The 7,095-nt window shown below is 35.8% G+C and overlaps 1 pseudogene; it reads right to left on the bottom strand.

Moving 5' to 3' along the window:
* Nucleotides 1–1,147: 1,147 nt before the first annotated feature.
* Nucleotides 1,148–7,095, bottom strand: part of LOC107582717 (tensin-2-like) — a 23,641-nt pseudogene continuing 17,693 nt past the window's right edge.

Raw genomic sequence — 7,095 nt, 5'->3', positions numbered from 1 at the left:
TCCTTTTGAGAATGCAAAAAAAGACAACCTAGTCGAAGTTAAAAAACAAATGCAGTGTTGTGTTAAATTGGGACAAAGCATCAGCGATGTACCTCCATGAAATCCTGTTAATTCAGCTTGTGTATGTTTACAAAACAAACAATGAGTGTCTTCAAGAAGTGAGTATGCTCATATTTCATTTATTGATGAGAAAGGGTGGGCTGATTTTGATATTTGATAGCTGGTTATGGTAAAAATCATCAAAATGTGTGACAGTAAAACAAACTCAATGATAATATCTTACACTATGAAAATAGCCCCTCCACGATAGTTGATGCATTGTTAAAATGGCCCTTTTTGTTTGTAAACATGCAAATCACAATAAGAATGTGTAAATATGAAATAATTTGTTTTAGTCCATCTCTTTTACGGTCATTAATTGTAAAAACCATAGTTTTTTTTTTTTACTGTAATAGGCAGACTGTGGATGTATTAAATATTTAAACTCTATTCGTCTTGCATGCATATTTCACAATAAATAACAATAAAATATAGATATAATATCTACACTGTGCAGAGCACATGCAAGTTCTATTTTCATTACAATCTGCTGGTAACTAGGTGATCATTTCTATTAAACATAATTAAATGGCTTAGCTTAAGTTTTATATGCCACACCTAAGCAAACTATGCTTAACTGGCAACAAGCAAAGACTAGCAGTGCTTTTCTTGTCAGTATTTAACATTAAGAGAGTGAAGCATGACATGATTAACAAATGTAGAAGCTAAATCTATAGACTTTAGTGTTCTACATTTTAATTCAAGTAATCACAGTGTTTTGGTGCGTGGTGTTACAGATCAGTTATTAGTGTAATAGTTTCATAAACCTGATCCCTCAAACCTCAAGAGAAAATATAACTCTAAGCACATTATTACTGCAAACCTTTATTAAATAACTGGAAATCAGATATTTTTCGAGGGATAAAGGAGAGTTTTGTTTTATCATATTTTTAGTAATATTTTATTTAAATACCAAAAAGAATGAATTTAAAAACGCATTAGTTGCTAAAAATATGACTTTGTGTCTTGTAAAGGCCATTTTGAATAGAAAACGAACAACCATTCTGACCATTTAACTGAAAACAAACACACACAAAATCAATGAAAATAAAAACAGAACACAATAACAGTCATACAGTTTTGGCATCCTGAGTGGTAGGATTAATGGTCCATTTTCTCAACCAAAAAGAGGTTTGAGTGTCGAAAACTTCCTCGCTCATTTATTTATCTGTTAGATATACTTTACCAGGAAAATCCCCGTGTTGTTTTTCTTGTACATTTATTTAATAAAAGGCATATAATTTGAAATCACTTCATAATGCACTCAATTTCTACATGACCTAATCATGACAGAAAAGACGAAGCTTGCATACGGAGTCAGTTTTGTGTATCCCAATGAGAAACACTTCTCTCGTTCTGTATATAAACGTAACATTGACAATATCCACTGTGATACCATCTTGTCCTTTGCTCTCTCTGTTTTGTTTTTCTCCATCTCTCCTTTACTGTGTTCATTTTCGCAGCTGTTGAGGTCCCAGCATGACTTTATTGATGAAGTTCACAATGGCCGTGGCTGGCTGCTCTGCGCCGAGCAACAAATCCAAACATCCTATAGAGAGTATATATCAGAGACCATGACAGATTGTTCAATTAAATAACCCTTTTATTCATTTATTTCATTTCACTTGCTTAGTCTCAGTGGCATAGAAAGAAATGCACTTGTCTCATTTCTAAATGTACACATTTGGGAATAAAAATCCAGAAGGCACAAGAAAAGCTACACTGAAAGAGAATATAGAGGTATACAAGTAGAAGCACTTACTTGCGGGAAGTGTTATCAGCATCAATCCACCTGGCGTACACACACACACACAGAGGCTAAGCAACATGTATAAGCAGAGCAAATAAGAGAAAAGCATATAAGAGGGCAGGAGAGCCATTGCACAAAAAAAAAAATAATAATAATAGCACGTTGACAGCCTTAGATCAACATGAGAGGCAAACTTTGTTCACTAGACTACGTAAAAAAAAAAAAACATGTTGGCTTGGCCATACAATGAAGCAAAGTACATTAGAGATGAGGTATGTTGTACAAACCCAATTCCAAAAACGTTGGGACACTGTACAAATTGTGAGTAAAAAAGGAATGGAATAATTTACAAATCTCATAAACTTATATTTTATTCACAATAGAATATAGATAACATATCAAATGTTGAAAGTGAGACATTTTGAAATGTCATGCCAAATATTGGCTCATTTTGGATTTCATGAGAGCTACACATTCCAAAAAAGTTGGGACAGGTAGCAATAAGAGGCCAGAAAAGTTAAATGTACATATAAGGAACAGCTGGAGGACCAATTTGCAACTTATTAGGTCAATTGGCAACATGATTGAGTATAAAAAGAGCCTCTCAGAGTAGCAGTGTCTGTCAGATTTTGCTCCCATCCAGACGTCGTCTCTTTCAGGGAGGACCTTGCATTTTCCAACATGACAATGCCAGACCACATACTGCATCAATTACAAACATCATGGCTGCGCAGGAGGAGGATCCGGGTACTGAAATGGCCAGCCTGCAGTCCAGATCTTTCACCCATAGAAAACATTTGGCGCATCATAAAGAGGAAGATGCGACAAAGAAGACCTAAGACAGTTGAGCAACTAGAAGCCTGTATTAGACAAGAATGGGACAACATTCCTATTCCTAAACTTGAGCAACTTGTCTCTTCAGTCCCCAGACGTTTGCAGACTGTTATAAAAAGAAGAGGGGATGCCACACAGTGGTAAACATGGCCTTGTCCCAATTTTTTTGAGATGTGTTGATGCCATGAAATTTAAAATCAACTTATTTTTCCCTTAAAATGATACATTTTCTCAGTTTAAACATTTGATATGTCATCTATGTTGTATTCTGAATAAAATATTGAAATTTGAAACTTCCACATCATTGCATTCTGTTTTTATTCACAATTTGTACAGTGTCCCAACTTTTTTGGAATCGGGTTTGTAGATTGGAGTTGTATTTCCTAATGATTCAATCCTAAATTGTACCTTTGATCCAGTGGATCCACACTGCTGAAAGTCACACTATGAATAGGGTAATGTCGCCTGAAAAACAGTCTATATAAAGAAAACGAGAGAGACAAAGAGTGAGGTCTGAGTGAGTCTGTTTTTACTTTTCATTGTCTCTGATTAATATCTTGGATTTGAGTCATAAAGCCCTGTAGTTTACTTGAATGTCTAAAATAGGTCACTTTAATCTCATATTTGAAGGATGATGCTAAAAATATGCTTGAGGAGTGATAGTAATAAAGCTGTGTTACAATGTAAACTGTTTAGCTTGGCAAGCAAAACATAAGTGTTATTGGACGTGTATATTTGTACCTGTGCTGGTTATCAGTGAGGGTGATGCCCTGTGTGGACACTTTGAAGTGGATGACTGTTGGTGAAGGACGAGGGTCCTGGGTCAAAGGGAACTTGGTTGCCTTGGAGACGGCTTGTGGGCCAGTCAAAGATTCTGTTTCCACTGAGTTTAGGTAAAGAACATTACAAGCTGACAATGAGAAAGAGAGAGAGTAATAAAGAATATTAGAGGGAGAAAGAGGACATTTGTTATTTTTAATGAGGAATATTGAATATAACACAGACTTTTATCATCAAACTTTTTTATTTCATTTTTTTTAGCAAGAATGCATTACATTTATCAAAAGTGACAGTACAGATGTTGACATTTTCAAACAGATGCTATTTTTCAGAGCCTTCTTTTCATCAAAGAATTCTGAAAATAAAAAAAATGTATCACAGTTCCCACAAAAATATTAAGCTGCACAACCATTTTCAAATGTAAAAATAATAAGAAATATTTATTGTGCACCACAGACTGGAGTAATGGCTGCTGAAAATTCAGGTTTACCAATCGCAGGAATAAATTAAAAATTATTAAAATATAAAACAGTTATTATAAATTGTAATAATATTTCACAGTAGTACTTTTTTACTGTATTTTAATTAAATAAAAGCATAACAGACTTCTTTCAAAAAATTTTATACATTTCATCAACCTCAAACTTTTGAACAGTAGTGTATGTATATAACTGTAAGATCCATATTAGTAAACTTAATAATACTTACTGTTTTTCTGCACCATCCATACACAGAAAAAAATAAAAGAATAAAAGAAAATAAATCAAAATCACCTGCCCCCTGTTTTAATAGGTCTGCAGCTGTGCTGGTATTAGTTCCACTTTGCAACTCTTGCAATTCTCCTACAAGATCTGAAACACAAACACACACAAATCAGGCAGTTATTACACAGTTATTATGAAAAAAGATTAATTGTCATATGTTTTCGTGTTTGTATGACCTCTATCTGGGATTCGTAAGACACAAGGAAGAGACACAGGAGTAATGGAGTGCTAATACACCAAAGCAGACAGGGAGCCTGGATGGAAAGAATCACAAGAACTCGATCAATAAGGGGCGCTGTTTTCAACACAGAGCATTAGAAAATCATTCATAAACCAGGCATAATCTTTTTTTTTTTGTCTCACCGAAATATGTTTCATTTTAGGACCACTCTCAATCAGGAAGTGCCTTACTAGCTGCTCCTGTGGGTTGCCTGTCTCTCCGTGGTTACTAGCGTGGGCTGGAGGTGTGCTGACTTTCAGAGCCAATCCAAATGCGCCTGGGAATGAATTACTATCCCTAATGAGGAAGCAGCCAGGCTCCTTATCTTTTAATACTGCGATGGCTGAATGGGGAAAGAGATACTTCTGTCAACAGTGGCCTCCTAAAGATTGATTTACAACTGGATTTTTACAACTTTAAGGGCACTGATATGATGATTGTAAGGTATTGCGTTTTTTTATTGTGTTGCTATGAAGTTGCTTGGGTGTTCTTATGAGGTTCCCAGGGCATTACTAAAAAATTTTAATATAAGGGGTCAGTGGGATTTTTTTCTTGGTTTATCATCCACTAGATGAAAATCATTAGTCTGATGGTGTCAGGGTTTTGCCCTGACACTCTGGTTGTCTTGTGTTTTGTTTCTTGTGTCTATGTTGTCTTGTCAGCACATGGCCTAGTTTGTTTTTCTCAGCCATGTGCTTTAGCCCCTCCTCCTGGTTTCCTCATTACCACACCCTCTTGTTAGCCCTCATTGAGTCCTTGTTAGTGTAATTGCGCTCACCTGTTCCTTGTGTGATTTCCTCCCTATTTATAGTGCCACTTGCCCTATTGTCTTTGCTGGTTCGTGGTCATTCTTTCCCTCACTGTGGTTGTCTCTGTCTGTGGATATGGCTGATTATGTGTTCCTGTCTTCCTGTCAGTTTGTTCTTGTGCTCTAGTCTTGTCTCTTGTAATTCTATGTTTTTGTCTTGCTCCTTGTTTTAATGAGGAATATTGAATATAACACAGACTTTTATCATCAAACTTTTTTATTTCATTTTTTTTAGCAAGAATGCATTACATTTATCAAAAGTGACAGTACAGATGTTGACATTTTCAAACAGATGCTATTTTTCAGAGCCTTCTTTTCATCAAAGAATTCTGAAAATAAAAAAAATGTATCACAGTTCCCACAAAAATATTAAGCTGCACAACCATTTTCAAATGTAAAAATAATAAGAAATATTTATTGTGCACCACAGACTGGAGTAATGGCTGCTGAAAATTCAGGTTTACCAATCGCAGGAATAAATTAAAAATTATTAAAATATAAAACAGTTATTATAAATTGTAATAATATTTCACAGTAGTACTTTTTTACTGTATTTTAATTAAATAAAAGCATAACAGACTTCTTTCAAAAAATTTTATACATTTCATCAACCTCAAACTTTTGAACAGTAGTGTATGTATATAACTGTAAGATCCATATTAGTAAACTTAATAATACTTACTGTTTTTCTGCACCATCCATACACAGAAAAAAATAAAAGAATAAAAGAAAATAAATCAAAATCACCTGCCCCCTGTTTTAATAGGTCTGCAGCTGTGCTGGTATTAGTTCCACTTTGCAACTCTTGCAATTCTCCTACAAGATCTGAAACACAAACACACACAAATCAGGCAGTTATTACACAGTTATTATGAAAAAAGATTAATTGTCATATGTTTTCGTGTTTGTATGACCTCTATCTGGGATTCGTAAGACACAAGGAAGAGACACAGGAGTAATGGAGTGCTAATACACCAAAGCAGACAGGGAGCCTGGATGGAAAGAATCACAAGAACTCGATCAATAAGGGGCGCTGTTTTCAACACAGAGCATTAGAAAATCATTCATAAACCAGGCATAATCTTTTTTTTTTTTGTCTCACCGAAATATGTTTCATTTTAGGACCACTCTCAATCAGGAAGTGCCTTACTAGCTGCTCCTGTGGGTTGCCTGTCTCTCCGTGGTTACTAGCGTGGGCTGGAGGTGTGCTGACTTTCAGAGCCAATCCAAATGCGCCTGGGAATGAATTACTATCCCTAATGAGGAAGCAGCCAGGCTCCTTATCTTTTAATACTGCGATGGCTGAATGGGGAAAGAGATACTTCTGTCAACAGTGGCCTCCTAAAGATTGATTTACAACTGGATTTTTACAACTTTAAGGGCACTGATATGATGATTGTAAGGTATTGCGTTTTTTTATTGTGTTGCTATGAAGTTGCTTGGGTGTTCTTATGAGGTTCCCAGGGCATTACTAAAAAATTTTAATATAAGGGGTCAGTGGGATTTTTTTCTTGGTTTATCATCCACTAGATGAAAATCATTAGTCTGATGGTGTCAGGGTTTTGCCCTGACACTCTGGTTGTCTTGTGTTTTGTTTCTTGTGTCTATGTTGTCTTGTCAGCACATGGCCTAGTTTGTTTTTCTCAGCCATGTGCTTTAGCCCCTCCTCCTGGTTTCCTCATTACCACACCCTCTTGTTAGCCCTCATTGAGTCCTTGTTAGTGTAATTGCGCTCACCTGTTCCTTGTGTGATTTCCTCCCTATTTATAGTGCCACTTGCCCTATTGTCTTTGCTGGTTCGTGGTCATTCTTTCCCTCACTGTGGTTGTCTCTGTCTCTG

The sequence above is a fragment of the Sinocyclocheilus grahami genome, unplaced genomic scaffold (assembly GCF_001515645.1).
Source record: "Sinocyclocheilus grahami isolate Dianchi unplaced genomic scaffold, SAMN03320097.WGS_v1.1 scaffold47.1, whole genome shotgun sequence".
Classification (NCBI taxonomy): Eukaryota; Metazoa; Chordata; class Actinopteri; order Cypriniformes; family Cyprinidae; genus Sinocyclocheilus; species Sinocyclocheilus grahami.
The sequence above is the reverse complement of the archived record's forward strand: the minus strand, read 5'-3'. Positions and strand labels throughout refer to the sequence as shown.